This window comes from Stegostoma tigrinum, chromosome 37 (assembly GCF_030684315.1).
Source record: "Stegostoma tigrinum isolate sSteTig4 chromosome 37, sSteTig4.hap1, whole genome shotgun sequence".
NCBI lineage: Eukaryota > Metazoa > Chordata > Chondrichthyes > Orectolobiformes > Stegostomatidae > Stegostoma > Stegostoma tigrinum.
In genome coordinates, this window is record NC_081390.1 from 5709082 (window position 1) to 5735481 (window position 26400).

General features: G+C 39.2%; 1 protein-coding gene across 2 annotated transcripts in view; it reads left to right on the forward strand.

Moving 5' to 3' along the window:
- The window catches only part of bmpr1aa (bone morphogenetic protein receptor, type IAa), a 230202-nt gene that overhangs the window by 88575 nt on the left and 115227 nt on the right, over positions 1-26400 (forward strand). Inside the window, exon 2 of one of the 2 annotated variants that reach the window (XM_048563537.2) lies at positions 18329-18447. The exons of the other annotated variant lie outside the window; for it this stretch is intronic. The gene's annotated coding sequence lies outside the window, so the exon portion shown is untranslated. The remainder of the gene's footprint in view (positions 1-18328; positions 18448-26400) is intronic. 2 annotated transcript variants of the gene reach the window in all.

Genomic DNA, 26400 nt, shown 5'->3' on the forward strand with positions numbered 1-26400 from the left:
TGGCTCTGGAGCCACATGCAGACCAGACCAGGTAAAGATAGCAGATTTTCTTTGTTGAAGACCTGTAGTGACCCAGAAGGGTTTTTTCCTGACCATGGACAATTGATTCATGGTCATCATTAGCCTCTTAATTCTAGATTTTTTAAATTCCACCATCTGCCATTTAGTGGGATTTGAATCTGAGTCCTCAGAACATTACCTGAGTCTCTGGTTTAATAGTCCAGCAATAATGCCACTAGGTCACTGCCTCTACCGGTGCTCCCCAACGTATGTGCTTTTGTCTATATTTTATCTTCTATTCCCCCTCCCCATTGTTTGTTTCTCCAGGAAGTTTTGGAAATGTACTATGTGTTTGCATATTTCAGTGCTGTCAATAGGATTTTCATTGCTGTGCAAGACTAATATTGTGGAACCTTACAATTATAAGAGGAGGGAATGCTTTTTGACCTATCACGATGATTCTTTCAAGCAATCCAAAATTAGTCTTGGTGGAACGGAGGGCAGCCTTCTATGCTGTACGTCTCTATGACTGAAAAATCAATTCAGGATTGTCGGTCAGGCTCGGTATGACCCACTTTGCATACTGGAAGCTGCATATATCAATACAGGGGTCGCTGTATTTTGCAATTAGAAACAGCATGTAAATAGATTTCTGCAATTTTGATTTATTTCTCCAGACAGTGCCTTGACCAATCAGAATCAATTTATCTGGTTTAAAATTTGAACAGGGTGACAGCTAACTGAGAGTCATCATCGAACTGGTGTATTCTCAATGATAACATGTTCAGAGTTCACTTGTTACTCTCCTCTTGTACTGTATGAAAGTTATTTTCTATTTATATTAGCACTTCTTGTAAATTGTCCTGATGACTGCAAGAATAAAACCTTGAACAACTTTTTTTATTCAGTGATACTCAAAAGAAATGCCAGTTGATGACAGTATTATGGATTTGTCTTTCCAAGCTGAGATCGTGTCTCGTGGGAGTTTTTTTGATATGTGCAGACCAGAATAGTTGTAGATCAACCAAAATGTACAGCACTAATTCTCGTATCTATATCTTAAAAATAATTAGTCTTTTTTGACCTAGGGCTAGGTCTGCATAAACTGCATTCTTTCTGCTAATTCACTTCACTGAGCTATGAATGAACCTAAATAATACGTGTATGTTCTGTGAACATATTAAAGTTCCACAAAAATTGTCCCTGTCATAGGCGTACTAGACAGGCTAATGAGGCTAAAGGCAAGCATGATCCCTGGCCCTGATGACTTGCATCCTAGAATCCTAGAAGAGGTAGCTACAGAGGTAGTGAGTATATTGGCTGCAAATTTCCAACAATGGTTAGATTCTGGAGAAGTAACAGAGAATTGGAAAACTATCAATGTGATACCTCTATCAAAAGGGGAGAGAGGCAAAAAGTGTGTAACCATAAGCTGATTAGTCTAACATCTGTTGTTGGAAAAGTATTGGAATGAATTATTAAGAAGATAACAACAGTAGAACATTTCAAAAATCATAATCTTATCAAGCAGCATCAGCAGGGCCTGGTGTAAGGGAAATTGTATCTCTGTAATTTATTAGAGTTTTTCTTAGAAGTCTTAATCAGAGTATTGTATTTTAACTTTCGGAAGACATTCGACAAGGTATCTTACAAAAAGTTAAGTGGTAAGATAAGGGACCATGGTGTTGGACCTATATATCAGCATGGTTTCAGGTTGGTTACTCCTGACCACTGGGATTCCAAAGGATCAGTATTGGGACCACAACTGTTTACAATATATATTTATGATTTGGAGGAAGTAAGTGAATGTACTGTAGCCAGATTTGTAGACAAACAAAAATAAGTGCAAGGACAGATTGCGAGAGAATCAAACGACTTATGGAGAGACATCAATAAGTAAGTGGGCAAAATGTTGGCTAATGGAGCACAGTCTAATGTGGGAAAATGTGAAGTTGTTCATTTTGGAATGGAGGACAAAAGAACAACATTATTCAAATGCAACTGTATAAAATGCTGGTGAGGATATGAACAAAAACATAAGTTGCTGGAAAAGCTCAGCAGGCCTGGCAGCATTTGTGAAGACAAATCAAAGTTAATGTTTCGGGCCCAGTGACCCTTCCTTAGAACAGGTGAGATCACATCTGGAGTACTGTGAACAGTTTGGCCTCCTTATTTAAGATATAGTTTCATTGGACACAGTTCGGAGAAGGTTCATTAGGATGATCACATGTATGGAGTTATTGTCTTATGAGTAACTGCGAAACAGTTGGGTCTGTACTCACTAAGTTACGTGATCTCCTTGAAACATATAGGGTTTTTAAGGGGCTTGACGAGGTAAATGCTGAGACTATATTTCACCTCATGGGAGAGTCTAGGACCAGAGACCTAGTCCCCAAATAAAGGTGTGCCACTTTAATACTGAGATGAGGAGGAAGTTTTCTCTCTCAGACAAAAGAGAACTTATTGCCACAAAGAACTGAGGGGCAGAGTCCTTGTATGTATTTAAGGCTGAGATCGATGGATCTTGATAAGGAAATCAAAGGTTACAGGGAAAGCACAGGAAAGTGGACATGAGGAATGTGAGATCAGCCAGAATCCTATTGAATGGTGGAGCAAGCTCATGAGGACGAATAGCCTACTCCTGTTCCTATTTTTGTAGTCTGATGGTAAAAGGCAGCAGAGAGAGATGCATATTGTTAAATTTCTTTCAGTCAGTTGATCAAGGAGGAAACCAGAAGGCAATCTTTATTCAGTTTTAGATTTATTCACAATGTGAGACGTCACAAAGGTATAGCCAATCATGTCGGTAGTTTCTCATGATATCACCTTTGTTCTGTTTCAAACTGGAGACCTTTTGCAGGGCAAATGAAATGACCACTCTAATATTAAAACACATCAAGTGTCCTTTATAAAGTCATACAGCCATATAGCATGGAAACAGACCCTTCGGTCTTACCAGTCAATGTCAAACATAATTCCAAGCTAAACTAGTCCCACCTTCCTGCTGTAACCATAATCCCTCCAAATCTTTCCGATTCATGTACTTGTCCAAATATCTTTACTTTGTATTGCCTAAATTAACTGAACAAATAAACCTAATGACACCCATGATGAGTGTCGCATAAATTCTAAAGTTAATAATAGAAAATTGCCAAAATTTTGTTGTAGTGCAATGTAGCCATTTGGAAAACCAAGAGGAGGTCAGATTTCAAACAAGATAACAAAGTGTGAAGCTGGATGAACACAGCAGGCCAAACAGCATCTCAGGAGCACAAAGACTGACGTTTTGGGCCTAGACCCTTCATCAGAGAGGGGAATGGGGAGAGGGTTCTGGAATAAATAGGGAGAGAGGGGGAGGCAGACCGAAGATGGAGAGAAAAGAAGATAGGTGGGGAGGTAGGAGGGGATAGGTCAGTCCAGGGAAGACGGACAGGTCAAGGAGGCGGGATGAGGTTAGTAGGTAGGAAATGGAGGTGCAGCTTGAGGTGGGAGGAAAGGATAGGTGAGAGCAAGAACAGGTTAGGGAGGCGGGGACAGGCTGGGCTGGTTTTGGGATGCAGTGGGGGGAGGGGAGATTTTGAAGCTTGTGAAGTCCACATTGATACCATTGGGCTGCAGGGTTCCCAAGCTGTATATGAGTTGCTGTTCCTGCAACCTTCGGGTGGCATCATTGTGGCACCGCAGGAGGCCCATGATGGACATGTCTTCTAAGGAATGGGAGGGGAGATAAAATGGTCCACGACTAGGAGGTGCAGTTGTTTATTGCGAACCGAGTGGAGGTGTTCTGCAAAGCGGTCCCCAAGCCTCCGCTTGGTTTCCCCAATGTAGAGAAAGCCACACCGGGTGCAGTGGATACAGTATACCACATTGGCAGATGTGCAGGTGAACATCTGCTTAATATGGAAAGTCATCTTGGGGCCTGGTTTGGGGGTGAGGGAGGAGGTGTGGGGGCAAGTGTTGCACTTCCTGCGGTTGCAGGGGAAGGTGCCGGGTGTGGTGGGGTTGGAGAGCAAATAAAAAATCCCCTCTTTGCTAGTTACATTAGAATTGCTACTTTTTATCAAATGGATTTTACTTTCATAGGAAGCAAAGGATAATTTGTAGCTTTTTTTAACTGAAGATTTGCAATACAAGTACAGTTTCTTTTTCATGCATGGAAGTCAACATGCAATATGCCTCCTTCCTGTAAACGTTTAATTTGTACAACTACCATGCATGGAAACCCCGCCACTTGAAAGGTTATGTTAGCTCCTTTAGTAGAGAAGGAGCCAAAATTGAGGCAGAAGATCCGGTACTCAATTTTGACACTGCTTATCGGAAAATGTACTGCTTTCTGTTATTCAAAGCACGTAGTTAATTTTGTTGATATAATGTAATATTCAGAGAGTAAATTACAGAGCTTGGTTTCAGCAGAAGGTTGAAATTATCCAGTTTTGCATCTATTTCTGTTTATTCTAGCAGGACTTTAGTGTGTTTGCCTTTGCGTAACTACAAAAACACTTTGAATTACAAATTCTAATGTTCTCTGTTACTATACAGTATGTTGTGTCTATTTGCACAATTGTTAAACCCCCTGTTTTCCTTTATTGGATGTAAACTGATCTTGTAACCATTCCAAGTTTATTTATTTGCTTCCCTTTGAGAGAACCTGTGCTGTATTTCATGTAACATAGCTCAAAGTAATTTACATTTTTCATTTCCTCATTGTGCTATAAATAGATAGCTGTGGCATAATTTCAAGGATCGAAATAACTAGTTCTTATTGGGGATAAAGAAAAATGCATGGCAACAAGTACGGAACTGTTAGCTATCCCTGGGAAGCATAGCTTGTCATTTAACTTATAGTCATTACACATCCTGTGTAGTATTTATTACACCGGCCTAACAAACCAAACGTTCCGACATGTTGAATTCAATAATTTGTCCTGTATGTTTTTAAGTTGTGATTTGAGTGTCTTTGTCAAGGCCAGTATTTATTTCCCATCTATAATTGCTATTAAGCGATTAGGTGGTGGTGAACTAACTTCTTAAAATATTGCATGCACTTGAGCCAACTGACTAATTGATATAATAAAAAAGTGAACCTGTAACTATGAACCTTGAATCACAACAATGGAGTTGACATTTAAAAATGTTCCTTCTGAAAGCATTGATCTTCCATTATCATCAGCGTCAACTCCTTTAATGTCTGAGATGTAACTCCTCTAGACAGAGCGACCGAGCTGCTCGAGCATAGCAAACCTTACTATTATGCCTATTTCTCAATCTTTTCCTATTCGTTACCATTAAGAACCGATATAAAATTCTCATCATCTTGCCCCCGAAGACCGTATCTCCCTTTTGTGACTCAGAGGACAGACTGTATCTGTTTCCATCTATATACGATTTTGTACCAGACTTGTGTTCCTTTTTTATGTTGTCACCTTTTCCATCTCATTCTCTGTTTGCTAGCCTTATTTTCCTCTTCATTTTCTCTTTCTACTTATTATATTTGACCTGGTTCTTACTTGAAGAATTCGCTTGATACATGTCATGATGTTTTCTTTTGTGCAGGTTGATGCGTAGAGTACATTTTGTCCATCTTGTCATCTAAGGAATCATGGCTTTGATTCCTCTGCCTTTTGTTAGAATGCCACGACCCAGAACTTGAAGTATCTCCACAAAGTCACTGACTTCTGTTGCAGATTATCTTGTCAGACTTTAGTTCTATTTTACTCTCGCTGAATCACGTTTCATCCCACTGATAATAGCCGCCTTCCAGTTTTGAAGTTCTGCCATAGACTTGCCCCTTGATTTTCTACGTTACTGGTCTAAACATTATGGTATAATGATTAGGAGGTGCTTAGATAAGAATACAGACTCCTGATCCACTAAGGTTCTTGAATAGATTTGTAGCTCGGGTTGTGGATGCTATGATTGGTCAGTTTGCTGAGCTCATTCATTAGTTCGCAGACATTTCATTACCCTGCTGGGTAACATCATCAGTGCAGCCTCCAATGAAGCGCTGTTTTGTTTACCCATCTGGTATTTAAACTCTGGGGTCTGTTGGAATTGGTTACCTCATTTCGGTTTTTCTTCACATTAGTGCATATAATAGAATTAGACCCAATGTGTTTATTGATGCCTTCTTGATGGAGAATCAAGCCTCTCGAAATTCCTATGTATGTCTCTGTTTGGCCTGGTCTAGGATCTTGATGTCCCAATCAAACCTGATCCACTTGAGCTGCCCCATTTCCCAACATCAGATCCGCCTACTTATTTGGGCTGAAAATATATTGGTTAAGAAAGTTCACCTGAGTACCTATTCAGAAATTCTATACTGTCTCCAGCAATATTTGGTCATCAGCATTCCCTAATATCATTACTGTAGTGTTCTTACACATCATCTGTGATTTGTCAGCAGATATGCTCCTCTGTCTCTGTCTCTCTCTCCCTACCCTCTCTCTTATATGGAAAATACCCCTGTAAGAGTACCTCGACTGGTATGATCATTATTCTCTGTTTTGTTTCTCAATTTCATCTAATTCAATTCTGTTATTACCTCCTCGAACACGTTCACTTTTTCCAAGACTGCAATGTCTTCCCTAATTAGTGCTGCCACTCCATCTGTTTGTTCATTGTTTATATTTTCTGAATGCTTTAATCTTCAACACTCGGCTCTCATTATTTCAAAGACAGGTTTCCGTTATTGCCACTGCTTCCTATTCCTGCAAGACAAGATGGTTTATGCTCGCCAAACTTATTCATCACTTCTTGTTTACGTACATGCTTTCTAAACTTGCCACAGCTTTCCACTTTCTTAATCTGCTTCAGTCCAAAAAGTTGCATTTAATGCAGAAAAATGCCTCACTGACACATAATCAAAAAGTGAATGCTAACCCCAGGGAGACTTTAAGAAGTGTGACCAAAAGCTTGACCAAAGATGTAGATGAGATAATGGGAACTGCAGATGCTGGAGAATCCAAGTTAACAAAGTGTGGAGTGGGATGAACATGGCAGGCCAAGCAGCATCTTAGGAGCACAAAAGATGCTGCTTGGCCTGCTGCGTTCATCCAGCTCCACACTTTGTTACAAAAGATGTAGATGTTGAGATTTAGATTTTGAGATGTAGAAGTGGAGGGGTTTCAGGAGGGAATTCCACACCATGTAAACTAGATGACTGAAGGTATTACCATCAATGGCTTTGGTGTAAATTCTGTTGTTTCTATTATATGGTTCAGCTTTCAATAAACTAGCTGCCAAGGAACTGTTGTGCAGCAGATTTATGCCCTAAGGACAAGATAATTGAATGCTTAACAGTGCCAATGCTGTAACTATTGATGACTTTTAAAAAATTTAGTCATAAAATTTGCAGTTTCGAGATCCTTCTGATCTTTCAGATGTTGAAAGTGTACCCTATTGGCCAAATTTCACAGAGTAGGAACAGACACCTGAAACTTGTTTATCAACTGCCTTTTTTTAGCTGTTTCCATTGCTTTCCAAGCTGCTTAATTATCATTTAGGAGAATAGATACTCCCTTCTCTATATGGCAATAAAAATGAAAGTATGATTGTTCCAATTTGTCCTTTTCCTCAATCTTAACTGAGATAACTTGTACGCCTAGGCAGTCAATGGAAATAATTTAGTATTGAACAGTTTAAGATCTTCCTTTTTAATTGTACGTTAAGAAATTATGAATTTTTTTTTTGATTTCCCACCTGAAGACTGAAGACAACACTCCTGCTGTAGATCAGATTTGGACATTCCATTGCCTGGTTCCTATGAGATAACTGTCAGTTCCATAGATGTAGATCTGTACTGGGTGCTGGATGTATTGTGAGGATAAAGATAAAAATGCGAGAGATCAATAGAAGAAAAAAGATATTTGTCTCAAAGTTTCTGGTTCAAGTCCCACTCTTGGGCTACTGTGTTACAAGTGTCATCTTTCAAATGAGATCTTCCACCAAGACATGTTCTGCTTGCCTGTGTGGATGGAACATCCCATAAGCACTTATTGCATAAGAGCAGGGGAATTGTCTAGTTAATACTTTGCTCTCAATCAACTTCATAAGAATCAATATATCATCTGGTCATAGCAGTTGCTGTCAATGAAAGTTTGCTGTGTACACCGCTGCATTTGCGATATTACAGTAGCGAGTACACTTCAAAGATATTTCATGTCATCAGCAACAAAATGCTGTGGACTACCTTCCATTTGTGAAAAGTGCCAACTGATTGCAAGGTTTTCAATTTTAAAAAAGAGCACAGAAATCATGATTGAGTGTTTAAAATTTATGAACAATTTAGAGCTAGCAATTTATATTCCTAGAAAATAGTACTTTGAAAGTTTATGAAGATTTGGATGAAGAATTTCAGCCTACAGTATTCTTGATTATTTTATGTCATTTATATTGGGGCTATTTTGAAACATTAAAAATCTAGAATGTTGCAAGGGATTTTCACTGTATTTAATGGGCATTCACAGAAAGGCAGCCAGGAACCAAATAGAACTGTGACAGTATACCAAAGGATTACAGGCTGAATTGCAATGGAGAGAAGAAGCAGGGCAACTCGAGCTGGCAGTGTAGAAATCTAAATAAGAACAAGATCAACAGTGAAGCTGGGACTGCAAAACGCTACCAAAAATAATTGATTTCTTGTGCATGCTTGTGCATGTTCTCAACAATTCATTACAAGCTTGAGAATTTGAGATCTCTAATTTATTCTCTCAAAGCACTGATGGAAGCTCCGATTTGATGTAATTGAAGCAGTATTGCTTACTCTGGAGAGATGGAATCCTGCTTCTCTGACTCCCTAAGAGTGCTTCATGTTGCTAATCAAAATACTGTATAAATCAGTGAACACACATTACCTTCAAAAGCTATCATGTTTCAGGTAGGGGTATGTCAGAAATCTTGATCTTGATGGCATAAGCCACGTAACCACAACTGACCATAATTTGCCATTAAGATAGCAATCAGAAAGATTATAGAATAACTGGTATAGGAATTATAAAATGTCATATTTGCAAATGTGAGAGCCCCATTGTTCTGTTAAAGTGTGTGACCTCTGTTGTAAATCAGAAATTCCAATCCAAGATTTGAGTACAAAACTGATGTCTGTCTCCAGTTCTTTAAGAGGGAATACTACACTGTCAAAGGTGGCAACTTTTAAATGAGACATTAATCCCAGGCCCATTTTGCCCCGATAAAGTGCCATGGACATTTCTTCAAAGAGGAGGTATATTGTTCTTGTTGACCTGGTCAATGTTGATTGCTCAAACACCATGACCTAAAGAAATTTCTCCTGAATTCTCCTCTGAATTCATTATCATATGTTTATAGTTCTTTGTTCTTGTCTTTCCTGAGTGGAAAATATCCATAGTTTCCCATTAAATATATCATCATCTTGAGCATTCCATCAGGTCACCCTTCTGGAGTAAGCACCTGGCTTGCTCAGTATTTCCTGACAATGATACAGAATGGAGTAATTATATTTAATCACTTGTGCATCTTTACCAGTGCTCCCATATCCCTTTTATAATATGGAGACCAAAATTGTTCACTGTAAGCAAAACAAGTTTAAACATTAGAATCATCTCACAGCCACTGTACATAAAATGACCTGTGAATGCTCATGAAGTAACCATTTTGAACCTGTTTGATCTAACCTTTAAATGATTTATGGATTACTTTGAAATTTCTTTTCCCGTGGTCTGATGACATTCTTTCTGCCATAGAAAGAAAATGGTTAGCTGCAAATGTTGTCATTTGATTATTTCTTCAGTTTCAGGTTGCCCCAGTTTCCCAAGATTTGGTATTTGTTTAAATTTAGCCTTGTGAATGTGGTGGGAATTTGCTATTTGGAACAGAAGTGGAGACGGCGAGAAGGTGACATTCAATTCACAACGAGTTTCCTATCTTTGAGTTTAGTGTTTCTAAATCTGTGATAACTTTCTGCAGTAGGTCACTGAAACAATGTGCACACATCCTCCAAGGAAAGAAATCTTACCCCCTCAAGATTTATTTTTATAATAGGCGGCTGTATCTATTGGACGCAACACTAAATAGTTATTTGAAATCTCTTTGAAGTTTTTTGTATCATCTTTATCAGTTATCAAACACAAATTTCTTTATTGTATCATTACAAGTAAATTAGACCTATCTTTCTTCTCTTGCGTTTAGAAGAATGAGAGATTATCCCTTTGAAACATACAGGATTGTGACAGGTCCATACAGTATGGAGCTCGAGGAACACAGCAGGTCAGGCAACATCAGTGGAGCAGGAAAGTTGACGTTTCGGGTTCACACCCTTCTCAGCGGATTATAACAGGCCATGATGGGATGGAGGCTGAGCAATTGCTTTTGCTGGCTGAGGAAACTAAAATACAAGGCACAACCTCCGAGTAAAGAATTGATCATTTAGAACTGAAAGGAGGAGAAATTTCTTTACTATTCAAAGGGTTTGTGAATCTTTAGAATTCTGCAACTGAGAGGTTTGCAGTTGCTCCATTATCGAATGTATTTGAGGCCGAAATAGACAAAAACTGACATTTCTGCTGAAGGGTCTAGGCCAGAAACGTCAGCTTTCTTGCTCCTAAGATACTGCTTGGCCTGCTGTGTTCAACCAGCACCACACCTTGTTATCCCAATAACTAAGTTCTCGTGGGTTTGGTGAGGGAGAGGGGGCTAAGTGAGTTGAAGTCGAGGCTCAGGATTGTATTGAATGATAGGACAGCCTTCTTGGACCATATGCTCTACTACTGTTTCTTGTGTTACTTAAAGGTAACTGTCATGGCTTAATCTGGAGAATGAGTGCTAGTATTTCTGACTTTTCCAATGTTTTGAAAAATTGTAACTGATGTAAAAATTGTTTCAAAGCGTGACTTTTTTTTTGATAAGGCATACAGCCTGTGAATTAGTTCTGAACTAACAGCTACCAGGAGCATGACTAATGTGTATTTCCCAGAGGAAAAATAGACCAGGTTGCACTTATGCTCTACCTGGCTTACTATTTCTACTTACTGACTCCATTCACTTAACTTCAGTCTCATTTTACACTTTCTTGTGCTTGGATTCAATGGGAGACAGCTATCAGACCTCAGCAGATTTTAGGTCACCGCTGGTTGCTACAACAACTTTGTTAAAAGCAGCAAAAATATCATGAATTTTCAGTTCTCCCAAAAATTGGGATAGCCCCAGTTGGGGAGGTGTTTAACTGAAAACGTCATATCAATGACTCCTCTTCTGTTACCAAAAAGCGAAGGTTATCACTTCAAGAAGGCAATAGTTCACCTCACGTTAACCATGTCTGTTTTTCATACCTCTCGTGGACTTGGATTAAAGACTTGTTAATGGAAATGGCTGTGTCTGTACGTAGTTTGGATGTATAGTCATCGAGGCCTACAACACAAAAAAAGCTCCTCAGCCCATCAAGTCTGTACCAGTCAAAAACAAGCAACTGACCATTCTTAATCCCATTTCTCAGCACTTAGACCATAACCTTGTCTGCTTGGCATTTCTAAAACATCAAAGATATTGGCAAGATTCAGTCTTGTATTACTTAATAAAAGGCCCTTGTTTGTGATATGATTGAGATTTTGAGCAGTTGTCAGCTGTCATTTCCATTTTGTCAATTCTGATAGAAGGTCATTGGCCTGAAATGTTAACTTTGTTTTTTGCTCCAGTATCATGCCTGACCCACTGACTATTTCCAAAATTTGCTGTCAATTTGAACACTTCAGTATCTGTTGTAATTTACTGCTATTCATTGGATTGAGGGTAATTATTGAGTGAGGAATCCTATGCATCACTGGTTATCTCAAATTTATTTTAGCAATAGTATAAATTTGATTGTTGGTAATGCTTCAAATGGTGTATTGCAATGAGATCTTTTGGATCTTTTAGGATATGAGCAGAACACTCTATGAGCACAATACCTTAATGTAGTTTCAAATGTGCATTTTTTTTAAAGCATACTATTTATACTGTAGGAACTTCTCTGAGCTTGTTTAGTTCTGGAGAAGTAATCACAGAACAGTTACAGCACAGCAGGAGGTCATTCAACCAGTCATCTCTGCGCTGCTTTCTGAAGTAACAAATCATCTTGTACCACTCTCCAGCTGTCACCTGACACATGAGCATTCCTTTTTTCAGAAGGTCCAATTGTCTTTTCAATTCTTTAAATGAATCCATTGCCACCTCACTCGGGCAGTGCATTTCAGATCCTAAAGACTCCCAGCACGATAGAATTTTCCTTATTTTGGTTTTGCCTGCTTAAAAAAAAAATGACATTATCATAGCAGGCCAAGCAGCATGCTGCTTGGCCTGCTGTGTTCATCCAGCCTCACATTTTATTATCTTGGAATCTCCAGCATCTGCAGTTCCCATTATCTCTGACATTATCATACCCCATTTTTGCCATGGTAGAATACATTTCCATCCAGCATTTTACTATTGTACTCTTTTTGTATATAATATCTCAAGACCTGTGCAAAAACAGTGATTTTTGTTTCTGCAGCTTTTATATTGGTTCTGCCAAAACTGGTTTCTGTTGTTGCTTTGGATAGAGAAGTATAGCTTAATATTTTTATTCAGTTTTCTTTTTCACTAATTTGAATTGATTCCCTTTAACCTGGTGTTGGGCAATTTGAGACATTTTCATAAGATCAGTACATTTCTAACAAGAAAAAAATTTGTTAATTTAGATGATGAGAGCCATTATGACTGAAGTGCTCTTGTGGAACAGTAGTAGTGTTTACCTCAAAAAAAAATCTAGAAGCGTTAGAATTTAATGCAGAGTTGCAAACTGTGATGCATTTGGGCAGGAGGCAGTGTAGTCGTAATATCACTAAACTAAAATTCAGGACCCAATGCTAATTTTTCTGGGGCCACGAGTTCAAAGAAGGGTCCGAGTCTGTGGTCTGGAAGGCCTGAGCTCAAGTCTCAACTGCTCCAGATGTGTGTCTGAACAGGTAGATTAAAAATGCCTGGAGCAATACGAGGAAAGTGCTCATGTCGTGTAGTGGTAGTATCCTTATCTCTGGATCAGGATGTCTGGTTTCCAATCCCATCTGCCACAGTCATAACTTGTCTGAATAGGTTGATTAACAATATCTAGAGCAATATGGGGAGACCATTTAGTGTGCTGGATTGTTACTGGGTCAATTCAGTACAAAACGCTCTGTACTCATCCCATAGCCTTACCTGTTCCTTGGCTTCCAATAATTATCCAGTTTCCATTCTGCCTTAACTGATCCCTGCAATAAAGCATTTTGTGCTGATAGCAGCCTTCCATGTAAAATGATGTCTCTATATCACTCTACATTGCTAAGAATAAAAGAAACAGCAAAATTTGTACAGTACCTTTGACATGATAATCCCAAAGTACTGCAAAAAAGCTTTCTAAAACTATGACGTTGACCCATGCTAGGAGTCAGGTAGGCGAATTGACCAAAACTTGGTCAAAGTTGTAGGTCTTAGGACTGTCTTAAGGGAGAAAAATGAGGGAAAGAACCAGAAAGATGGAAGGAATTTGAGTGTGGAGGTAGGTTTGGCAATTCAATCCTTTAAAAGTACCCATTGTCAAGATCACAGCTGACATGTGCTTTTCTCCACCTTCTTACACTACCACCAGTTTTCTTTATTCCCTTATTGTCCAAAAATCTGTCAATCACTGCCTTGCTTTCATTGGTGACTCTTGACCAGGTTTTTATTACTGCTTTGGCTTTTCAGAAATTTTGCCATTAACCTGCATGCATGTACGTACTTTTCTGAATCTCTCCCCTCATCTAAGATGTGATGACTCTCAGGTTAAACCACCACCAGTCTCTATAATGAGAGAGTAGCTCTAGTCTGGTATGGTGACTTTACTTCTGCTTTTCCTAACATTACGTTTGGGTTTCCAGCTGCCCAGTTTAGGTCTCCATTCCAAGTATGTTCAGATTGATTGATTATGACATTTGTGCAAATACCAATTGCTCAAAGTGATCAGATTATGATGTTGAGAGAGACATTCTGAGAAAACAGGTGCTGCCACCATTGAGCAGGCCTTTATTCGCAGAAAGACCAAAAGCAAGAATGACCCAAATCGGCCAATTATAGTCAATTGGCTGTTTCTGAAAGTTTCAGTAAAAAAGATTTTTCAAAAGATCTGTTTCCAAGTAAGTGTAGAAGTGTTATTCTCTTCATAAAGGCATTGAGTGAATAATAGGTATTCCAGACAGCAATAAAGCTTGAAGGCAGTTGAATAATGTCAGTATAACTGGAAAGCTATTTTCAAAAAAGGCACATGACTCCTTTTAATCTATGAATAGGTCCATTGAACATAAGAATTAGGAGCTGGAATAGGTCATAAGATTCCTCAAGCCTGTCCCATTGAGCCTGGCCTCTTAAAAGTAACTGATATCACCTGAAAGCAAAGAGAACATGAAGTTAACGTACTTTCTGGTAACTTTTAGAGTGGTCTAACTCCTTTTACTGGGGTCAGCCATCCCTGTATTTTGTAGAGTTAGTGTACAAATGTATGCAAATCTACAACAAAACAAAAACAAAATTGCTGGAAAAACTCAGCAGGTCTGGCAGCATCTGTGAAGGTGAAAACAGAGTTAACATTTTGGGTCCAGTGACCCTCCTTCCGTCGGGATCTGAAATGTTAACTCTGTTTTCTTATTCAGCTTTGTTTTTGTTCCTGATTTACAGCATCCGCAGTTCTTTTGGTTTTTATTTAGTATGCAGATCGACATTTGCAACAGAACCTGTTTAAATGGCACTTACCTAGATGTTGAATGTCGACTAATTTTATTTTAGCACTTCTTAAGTGTTGGGCACTTTAACTGCTTCGTGCAGTGTCCTGAAATACTAAAGTCGATAAGGGGGAAGAGGTTGTGCTTTGCTACAGCACAAGGACACAAATTCGAAATAAAAGCTGTTCATGGTACCTTAGCTGAGTCTCTTAATTCTTATTCTAACAGAAATGACAAAGCGACAATAAGCACAATTTAGTGTGCCTTGGCAAATGCATTAAAGAAATCAAAAAATAACCTGCAGAGAGTGAAACACTCCATTCATTTTGTTTTCAGGTAGGCAAGTTCAAAAAATTAAGACACCAAACTGTCAGCTGGACATACACTTAAGTGAATAACGAATTAATTAGATTTGATCCTTGATTTACTCAGGCCAAACCAGGTAAAAGCAGTGCACAGGCATCCAGTTACTGAAAATTAAAGTATTGAGTGAAGAACATGGCCACACTTGATGTACTATGATCTGTTCTACCACGGCTAATGCACTGGATTTGGAAATTGTTCAAAAAGCATTTCTCCAGTTCAGGATCCTGTTACTTGCCAAACTTGCTTTAGGTTGCCAAACTGGTCATGATTGGTCGCAGCTCCTAAAAAAACAATTTCAGATATGGACAAAAAGCGCACACAAGATGAAGGAAATAGAACTCCTGCATGATTCTGCTGACTGTGGTAGATCTGGACTCTCTGATCTCCCCGGAAAAGTATATGTAGAATAGCATTTCTGGCGCCTCCATTGTTCACCTGTATCAACTATTCCCAGCAGCCTTGAAGTTCCTAAATTCCTATCAACCTTCTAGTTTTAGCAATAGGCAGTCTCCAAGAAGCACTGCATATATGCCTATCAGGAGCTTGAAGAGAAAGCATAGGCAAAATGATTGCAGTATGATGAGGTCAAAGAGGAAGTCAAAATCTTAAAGGACTGCTGTGGATTTGGACAAAGGTGCATTAGAAGAGTACCTAACTGGCCAGAGGACTAGTTTAGTATTTTACCAGGCTAGGTATTAGCAGTATCCCATTTACTATCAACTATGTCCCCTGTGACACTTCAGCATTGAAGGAGAGGTTCTAAAGGAGTACCAAAACAAATTTCTCTCTAAAACTAGTAGATCACACCCAGGATACAAATTTAAGAGATCAGAAAGGAGATTTGATGAAGTGTGAACTCAAACAACCGATTCTTAGCTCCTTTCCACAGATGTCCATGTGCTACTCAAAAATTGTAGCAGTGTCATTCCACACAGTCTCATTTACCTGAACTCAGTCAAAGAACACCTGTATGAAAATGTGATGGCAATGCAGCTTTTCCTGATCATCCTTGAAGTTCGAGAGACTGGCATCTCCGAATGACAGAACAAAACCATATGTATCAATACCATATGTATCATTACCATATGTAAAAACTTCCTAAGGTGTTTTTTTGCCAAAAGTGCAAATATTTTGTGGAAGATTTTTTTCAAAATAATCTTCATGGATGCAAAGAAAAGACCTATCCTATTCATTAGAATCTCTACAGTGTAGAAAGAGGCCATTCAGCTCATCAAGTCTGTACCAACCTCCAGAGCATCCAACCCAAGCCCCTACCCATCCCTGTAACCCTGCATTTACTATGGCTAATGCACCTAGCCTGCACATCCCTGGTCCTGACAGAATTTAACATGGCCAATGCACCCGGCCTGCATATCTTTGGACTGTGGGAGGAAACCAAAGCAGTTGACTGAAACCGACACAGACATAGGAAGAATGTTACCCAAGGCTTGAATCAAACTCCGGTCACTCGTGCTGTGAGGTAACAGTGCTCCCCACTGCCATCTTGCCGCCCTATTGTTCTACACTCACACCTTCTTTGATTTTGGTGTACCAACGATATCTTCTATGTTCACATCCAAATCATTGTTATAGAAATGACTAACAAAAGAGGACCCAGAACGAAGCCTTGTGGAACACTGCTGATCACAGGCCTCCACTATTACTCCCTGTCACCTGCTGTTAAGCCAGTCATGTAACCAATTGGCAAGCTCACCCTGAAACCCACATTACTTAACTTTACCAATTAGTCTACTATGTACAACACTGTCAAAGGCTTTACTAAAATCAGAATAAACAAGTTCTGCCATCATTAATCTTTTTGGTAACTTCCTCAAAATAGGATGCTATGGAAATAAAGGAAACAAGTGGGGATGTTTTGGACCACATACTCATTACCAGAGAAGAGGTGTTTTCAGCCTTAAGGTGGATAAATCCCCTCGGCCTGATCAAGCCCATCTTCCGATGTTGTGGGGGGCTAGGGAAGAAGGAAATCTTCACAAGGGCCTCCGCTTGGTCTCCCCAGTGTAGAGGAGGCCACATCAGGAACAGCAGACACAATAGACCACATTAGCAGATGTGCAGGTGAACATCTGTTTAATGTGGAAGGTTTTCTTGGGGCATGGGATGGAGGTGAGGGGGGAGGTGTAGGGGCAGGTGTAGTACTTCCTGTGGTTGCAGGGAAAGGTGCCTGGTGTGATGGGGTTAGTGTGGAGCAGACGAGAGAGTTGCAGAGAGCGCGGTTCCTCAGGAAGGCAGATAAGGGTGAGGAGGGAAATATATCCTACGTAGTTGGGTCAGATTGCAGGTGGCAGAAGTGGCGAAGAATGATGCATTGAATCTGGAGGTTAATGGGGTGATACGTGGGGACAAGGGGAATTCTGTCTTTGTCTCTATCCCCAATTTTCAAGGACCACAATTCCTCTCCCCTCCACTGCTGCCACGCCCCCTCCCCCACAGTGGTCGAAAACACCCTCAACCACATCTCTTGCGTTTCCCGCACTTCAGCCCTCACACCCCTTCCCTCCAATAAAAACAAAGACAGTACGCCCCTTATCCTTGCTGGCCTCCTATACATAAGGAAGACCAAGCAGAGGCTTGGAGACTGCTTTGTGGAGCACTTACGCTGGGTTCGCAAAAAACAACACATCCCAGTTGTGAACCAGTTCACCTTCCCCCTCTCACTCCCTGGATGACATTTCCATCCTGGGCTTCCTCCAATGTCACAATGATGCCACCCAAAAACTGGAGGGACAGTACCTCATTCAGCCTTGGAACCCCACAATCCAGTGCTTTCAATGTGGACTTTACGAATTTCAAAATCTCCCCAACCCCAACGTCATTCCCAAGACCAGCACCAACCCACCCCCCCGCCGTCCCTGCCTCTTTGACCTGCCCATCATCTCTCCACCCTATCTGCTCCTCCCACCTCACTGACCAACCCTACCTACACTCACCTACTAGCTTCATACCCACCTCCTTGACCTGCCCAACTTCTCTCCACCAGTTGGCTCCTCTATACACCTTCTATCATCACCTCCCCCCCTCTATTTATTTCAGAGCCCCCTTCCCCTCCCCCATTTATGAAGAAGGGTCCAGATCTGAAATGTTAGCTTTCCTGCCCCTCTGATGCTGCATGTCCCGCTGTGTTCATCCAGCTCCACACTGTTGTCTTGGTACAGATATACTCTTGATCTCTGCCAAGATACAAATTTAAAACAAAACTTTTTTGCTTTTTGCAGATATTCTGAACAGCTTCAATTCACTTAGCTCCTCGGACTTCAGGCTTAGAAGATTATTTATGTTGTGCTTAAAAGTCCATTCTGAAATGTGCAAGTTCCTCAGATTTTTCCCACATCAGGTAAGGCTGACTGATTTTATTAAATTTTGTAAGAAATAGGAGCATTTTGCCTATTGAGTCTGACGTGTCATAAAATAAGATCGTGGCTGATTTGATTGAGGTCTATACTCCACTTTCCTGCCCATCCCTCATTACTCTTAACTCCCTTGCTGATGAACAGTTATATAACTTAGCTTTGAATATAGTCAATCACCCCTACTCTCTGCGGAAGAGAATTCCAATGACAAACAACTCTGAGCTTAGAAATTCTTCCTGATCTCAATCTTAAGTAGGATACATTTTTTTATAAACTGTAGTGCATAATTTTAGATTCCCTGACAAAAGGAAGCCTTCTCTTAGAACCTATGCTGTCTTAGAATCTTTTATGTTTCAAAAAGATCAGCTTTTATTCTTCTAAACTCCAACGAGCACATGCCCAAGAAGTTCAACCTTTCCTCATAGTGCAAACCTCTCAGCCCGGCAATCAATCTATTGACCTTTCTTTAAGCTGTCTCCAAAATCAGTGTATTTACCTTAAGTAAAGATGCCAATTCCATGTATTGTGGTAGTAAGACTTCCCTACTTTTGTACTCCATTCTCCTTGCAATAAATACTAGCATTCCATTTGTTCTCCTAATTTCTTGCTGCATCTGTATACTACATTTTGGTAATTCATGTCCAAGGATATCCAGATCCTTCTGTATTGCAGCATTCCAAATCTCGCATTTAAATAATCATCAACTTTTCAATACTTACCAAAGTAGACAACTTCACATTTCCCACCTTTTCACCCACTAACTTTGCAAATTTTATCCTATTCTCACAACTTGCTTCCCTACCTCTCTTCATATCATCTGCAAGTTTAGCTTCATGTAAGTCATTAATATTGATTAGTAGAATTAATAATTGAGGACCTAGCATTGATCCTTGCAACATGCCATTAATTGCAGTTTGCCATCCTCCAACCATGCTCCTTATCATCCGCAACACCACGTGTTTGCAACTTGTATGGTATCCTTTTATGCGGCACTTTGCTGAATGCATTTTTGGAAATGTAAATATACTACTTCTACAGGTTTTCCCTTTAGTATCCTGCATGCAAGATGGATATACTTCAAGCGACTTGGAAAGTATTTAGACCAGCTGTTTTAATTTTCGCAATTTAACATCCTTTCTACGTTAAAGCAAAAGTGCAGTTCAGTTTAGTTGATGGCTATTCTAATAGTGCTTTTGTCATGAATAGTTAATACTCAATATGAAATGTCAATTAAGAAAACAAAAGTATTGAGTAACATTGTTTTAACTGTTATTGAAGTGTTTGCACATGTGTAGATCAGATATTGTAAATCTTGGCATCTGCATTCCTTCTGAATTTTCATGGCCTTTAATTTTAATGCATAGTACCTTTGAAGTATTTTGCTCAAACATGCCTGCTTGATATCTTAAAGGAAATAACTTGAGTGGACTTCATGGAACCTTCTTGAGTGTTGTCTTGCTGTGCACACATGCACCTTTAAGGAGTACGTTGGTGAAATCTATACTGTGACATCTCCACCCAAATAAAAGTGGAGAGGATGGAAATTTGTTTTCATAGGGAGCTGTAGCTCGGCCATGGATTCCTAGCAGTATTAGTTGGCATGCTTTGTATTTTGCTGCATCTGAGTATTGAAACTGAATCATTCAGTTACGATTAGAAATTCATTTTCAGTTTTGCAGTGTGATGAAGAACCTAAAAATATTTGCTGTTGTGGAATTATTGGAACGTCTTTCAACCAAGAATGTGTGTGCAGAGTTGTTTCAGTCTCCTTCCACTGTGTAGAGCAAATGTATAATGTAAAGAAATTGCAAGATGAAAATTGGGGGTACAAAGTCGTAAAATATTTGTTTCAATTTAATGCACAAAAACACATTTTAAACAGTTTAGATTTGTTTTGTATTTGGATGTTAATTGTCCTTTGTTTAGTGTGATCAGCCAACTTGGTTCCTTTCAGCTGTGAGAACTTGTAATGCAGGTGCTTCATCCACTATAATCGCATAAACCTTTAAAAAACATTCTGTTGACTGCTATCAGGATGATAGGTCAACAGAATGAAGAGCTTCAAAGAAAATTGGAATAATGCAAATGCTGCAAATCTGAAAGAGGCAGAAAAAGTGCTAGAGAAATTCAGGTCCAGCAGCATCTGTGGAGAGAGAAACAGAATTAAAGTTCAAGTATGATTCTTCAGAACTTTTGAAGAGCTGTCATACTGGACTCAAAGCATTAACTCTGTTTCTGTCTCACAGCAGATTTAGAGTTTTTCTAACATTTTTTGTGCGTTTCAGGAAGAGGAACCTGTTCTATTGGATACCGGCATGTGCGATAACAGAAGGGTCTCCGATGCTACCTACAGTATTTTAAGCCTCCAGTTTCCAAATGTCAATTGAATAATATGCATGCTAAAATCTGGGGTTGACCACGTTGTCTTATCAGCAATGTCAGCATTATTTCAAAAAATTCTGATATTTTTAACACTGACGCACAGAGTGTGAAATTAGGTTAGGTAGCCAAAAGCTGAAAGTAGGTTTAGGTTTCAAGGAGTATCTTATAAAATGAGAGAGAGAGAGAGAGAGAGAGAGGGGCAGGAATTCCAGAATCTAAGGCCAAGTCAACTGAAAACATGGCTGCCAATGTTAGAGAAATTAAGATCAAAAGTTCAGAATTTGAGAATTGCAGAGATCTCCAGCATTTCCTAGGCTAGATATATGCTACAGAGATGGGAAAGAGCAAGTTCACGAAAGGATCAACACTGGAATCAAGACAGAAAACTGCAAGGTAGTTAGTGAGTCAGGAAACTTAGTTTTAGAACAAGGGTAATTTATTCCTGAAACTAAAAGACTTCTTCATTTTAAATGTTGGCGGTCACAGATCTATTAAACATACACTAACAGGCAACACTATTTTAAAAAAACTGTCCAAGTTCTAGGGAGAGAATCAATCAAATTCTGAACCATCTGTTCCAACATTGATATTTTAAATCTTTTGAAGTGGTGATTCAGACCATTTCTACATTACCTAATGCAATTCCATAATGTTGATTTACTTGACACATAACTTTTATTTGTAGAAATAGAATGGAATTCCTCCCCTTTTTTTATTGCTATCAATTGTTTCATTCTTGTTGCTGTTCTACCTATGAAATTTCCAAACTCCAATTTATAACGTTTCATACCATACTCTTTCTTAAAAAGGATCATGTAATCCCTTCTGCAGAATCTGCCAATTAAAGTTCTTTGAAATACATGCACTAGATTGCCTTTTTAGTAGGCTCATTGCATAAACTTCTGCTTTAATCTTAAGATTAAATCAACATTTCAATGATTTTTGCATCTAAATCGACTTCTATCTCCTCACTTAACACAGATATTTTAAGTTCCAGTTACCAAAATATAAAGAGAAATAAGTGCATATCACAGCATGCTCAACTACTGTCTCATTAACCTTTTCCATATCAAGGAATGGCCTGAATGTTGCAATAGGTATGGCAAGTACAATAGTCAGTTCATGTTATGCAGTTGGTACCATTAATTGCCTGTGAACGCGAAATACGATTGCTAGGTATTATTGCAAAAATGAGCCATTGCTTTTCAATGCAGTTAATTCATTTTTAGCAAGGGTATTACTTGGCAACGTTGTTGAGATTCACTCAGAAAGAAACCAGTTTCCACTCCATGTAGCACTTGAGGCCGAAGAGCATCTTGACACTGGTATTACCTCTCAATCTTTGCTAGAACTTGGACATTGTGCCTTTGGAAACAAAAAAATAGCATGTTCATGTCCCACTGTCCAATCTACTTAGAGTATAATCAGAAATACTATTCAAAAGAAGAAATCAGCACAACTGTAGTAAGAACAGCCTCTGCTGGAGTCTGAGATAACAGTGTGGAGCTGGAGGAACACAGCAGGCCAGGCAGCATCAGTGGAGCAGGAAAGCTGATGTTTCAGTTCGGGACCCTTCCTCAGAAATATTTCTGAGGAAGGGTCCTGACCCGAAATGTCAGCTTTCCTGCTCCTCTGATGCTGCCTGGCCTGCTGTGTTCCTCCAGCTCCACACTGTTACCTAGAAATCAGCACAGTTGCCTTGGTTGTGGTTCTTTAATTGAAGAGAAGGGAAATTAAGTGAGTCAGTGTTGAAATTTTTTTTAAAGCAACTATTAATACGGCTTTAATCCCAGTGAGAATTTGTTGGTATTGGTTCTTTTTAAAATTAAGCACAAATAAAATCAGAAATAATGTGTGTAATTTTAAATTGCAATATAATTGTTTGCTGGAGTCATTAGTGTTGGGAAGGCTGCATTTGTTACCCTTGGGACCTATTATACTTTGCAATTGCAGTTTTTGTAATGGTGTTTCTACCATGATACTGTGGTAAGTATGGAGTTTCAGGCTGCTTCCCCATCCATTATGGAGGAATGGACATATTTGTCCACCTCAAACTGGTATGCGACTTAGCGGGGATCTAAGATGGAGATGGTTGTCCCACAACCTGCTGTTTAGAGTTTTCAGTTTTAGAAAAACAAGGAAAGAATATGCTGCAATGTTGGTAAATTGCTAGATTGCAGCGTATAAATACTACATACAACTATGTAGGTGAGTATTGATTCAAATGACACATGCTTGACATAACAACATTTTGTAATAAATTTAATTATCCTATGTCATATTTAAGTGGAACTTAAAATCAATCAAATAATTAAATATCCCTAAAATCCACTGTAATTGCTGCTCTGAATTTTGAATGTGCTGCTTTTCTCTCCCTATTCTGTTTTGTTAGAGTCTCAACCGTTGATCTGCTCCTGCTTTTGCTCCCGCGATTAGCTAACATAAGGATAATTTAAAATTTCTCCAGTTGAGACATGACCTGCTGCACCACAACAGACAACCAGAAGTGGATCTCCTGATACTGACTTGACTCATACTGTGGACTCTCAGTACGATCAGTATGGGCAGTCACTTGCAGTGGGTTAGTGTTGAAGAAGCAGTAGTGTTGTTAAGTTTTGCGAGTCTGTTTCTTAAGGGGTGGCAGTTGTGCATTGAGCTAGGGGAGCTTAGAATAGGCAGAGCAGTTGACGAGTCAGCTTTCCAGTCACAACTGATCCTGATTGACAGGAACAAAACAAGATGACTGAAGCACAGATCTATTGGTAATCTAGAAATCGTGGAAATAATTAAAAATCATGAGCAGTAACTTGAATTTAAAATTGGCATGTTATGGCAGTTGACCAAAAGCTTGATTAAAGAGGTGGGATTTGAGGAGTGTCTTAAAAAATCTGTTGAAGCCTAGTGAAGGCCAACCTGCTTTTACTTATTAATAAAAAACTGTATTCAAAATTGATTCAGACTTGTGCTGCACTTTAATTGTCTGGCTAATATGACTGTACTTGTGCTTATCAACAATAGACACAAATTCAATTGGCTGTGCAGTTATAACTAGTGAATGCTAGCTTGCAGGAACTGGAAACTCTTGAAGAACTATTCCAGGGTGGGGTATAGTGCCGAGCTATGAGGAACAATAAGCTTTCCATTGAGGGAGAAATTCTATGGTGTTTTTCATTAGTTTCAGACTAGTAGTGACTCTGTCCATGTCACAATAAGTTGTAGTCTGAACAGTCGCCAATCCAAAATTCATGTCAATTGAAATATGATTAGTTTGCATTTCCAGTATTGACACTTGCCGTCCAAACTCTCACATGAGAAATGATCACTAGGGTGAGGGCTCCTGAATTCTATTGCCAACTCGTGTACATCCCCTCAGTTGTTGACTCCTCCATTGGTGACTGAGGTTTATTTCATCGCTCCCCAAACTTTGGAGTTACCTCTTCAAATCTCTTCACGTTCATCTTTTCATATTTTATTCATATTTTAAGACTAACATTTTGACGACATTTATGCTACCTCCTTTTGGCCTTTCCGCCTAACATTTTGCTTTGGTGTCTTGTTCTGTCTAATCCGCTACCATTAGGCAACTCTGGATGTTTTCCTGTATTTAAAAGTGCTCCATTAAATGCAATTTGTTGTCTGTTGATTTTATTTTTTCAAAAGACAGAGTAAAATAATCTGGGTCGGCAGACGTGCTGACCGAATCTATTTATTATTGCTGAAAGCAAGGAAGAACTGATTAGCAGCCTCTAATAGAAGGGTCTGAGTATTATTCAAATCCACTCTCGGTGAATTCATGTAGATTGTTCTCAAATCTGCAATTTGTATGTACGCAAATATTTTCAATTTATTTATGTTGATGCATATATGAAGTAATTATGGGAGTTCATTCTTAAAAAACAAAGGTATACAAGATAATGAGAGGCATAGATAGAGTTGATAGCCAGAGACTATTTCCCAGGGCAGAAATGGCTAGCACGAGGGGTCATAGTTTTAAGCTGGTTGGTGGAAAGTATAGAGGGGATGTCAGAGGCAGGTTCTTTACGCAGAGAGTTGTGAGAGCGTGGAATGCGTTGCCAGCAGCAGTTGTGGAAGCAAGGTCATTGGGGTCATTTAAGAGACTGCTGGACATGTATATGGTCACAGAAATTTGAGGGTGCATACATGAGGATCAATGGTCAGCACAACATTGTGGGCTGAAGGGCCTGTTCTGTGCTGTACTGTTCTATGTTCTTAAATAGGCTCAAGGGAAGGAATTAGTATTTTCAGGCTGAGAATTCAACTTTAGCTTCACTAAAGGGATTAAAGGTAATTCTACTTGTAGAATAATAGTAAATTGCATCATTGTGGATTCAGATAACAACTCAGTCCAGTGCGTCTTGAAATGTGACTAACATACAAGTAATAGAGTCCTTTTCATGGATTTGTTCAGCTTTAAAACTGAAGTACTTTAAGGGCTGTAGCCTGCACTGATCAAACATCTCTTGAGACTACCTTTGGTATTTTTCAGATGCTGAAAAATTAGAGTAGGAAGTAGTTCAAGCTTTTAGGAGATGAATGATGGTCATGTCAGAAAGGATTGCACGGACCATTTGAAGTGCAGTAGAGAATGGACTGGTGACTGAAAGTCTGGGCAGCTAAGTCTTGATTTAGAGGATATTATGACTGTACAGTTGAGAAAGTTAGAAATGCTTGGAGGTGGTGGTATGCTTGTCTAAACTACATCGGTTTTAAAAGGAATGATTTGCCTGTGGTCTTCTGTGAGCATTGCAGGGACTAACGCAATTAGTGGTATACAGTCAAGTTTGTAGGAAGAAAACAATGCATCTCTGCAATCCAAATCATAGCTCGTTAGATATTATATGTCCGTTAACCTTGCCACTTTTTTAGCAGACATATAGTTGATTCTGTGGTTTTCTCAAAAAAAATTTTTCAAAATACGTTGATGAGATTGTGAGCTGCTTCGAAATTGAAGACCACAAATATTTGCTTTGAAAATGGATCCTGTCTCGTACGTTATGCTTAATAAAACTGGTCTTTTTAACACTAATCACGGTCATACAGTATGGAAACATACCCTTCGAACCAACCAGTCCGATCCCAAACTAACCTAGTCCCACCTACCTGCTCTTGGCCCAGATTCTTCCAAATGTTCCTATTCATGTACTTATCCAAATGTCTTTTAAATGTGTAACTGTACCTGCATCCATCACTTCCTCCGTATGTTTATACCACACAAGAGCCACTCTGTATATAAAAAAAAATGCCAGTCGTGTGTTTTTAGAATCTTGCCACTCTCTCCTGAAAAATACCATCTTATAATCCCTCACCATAGGGAAAAGACACCTGCCATTCACCTTATCTATATCCCTCATAATTTTATAAACCTCTATAAGGCCACTTTAACATCTTATGCTCCAGTGAAGCAAGTCCCAGCCGCTCCATTCCTAGAAACATCATGATAAAACTCTTCTGAGTCCTAGTATGCAAACTTGGGACAAATAGTTTGTTTTACTGACCTTCTTTGGAAATAAAGCTAATATATTATGAAAAATGTT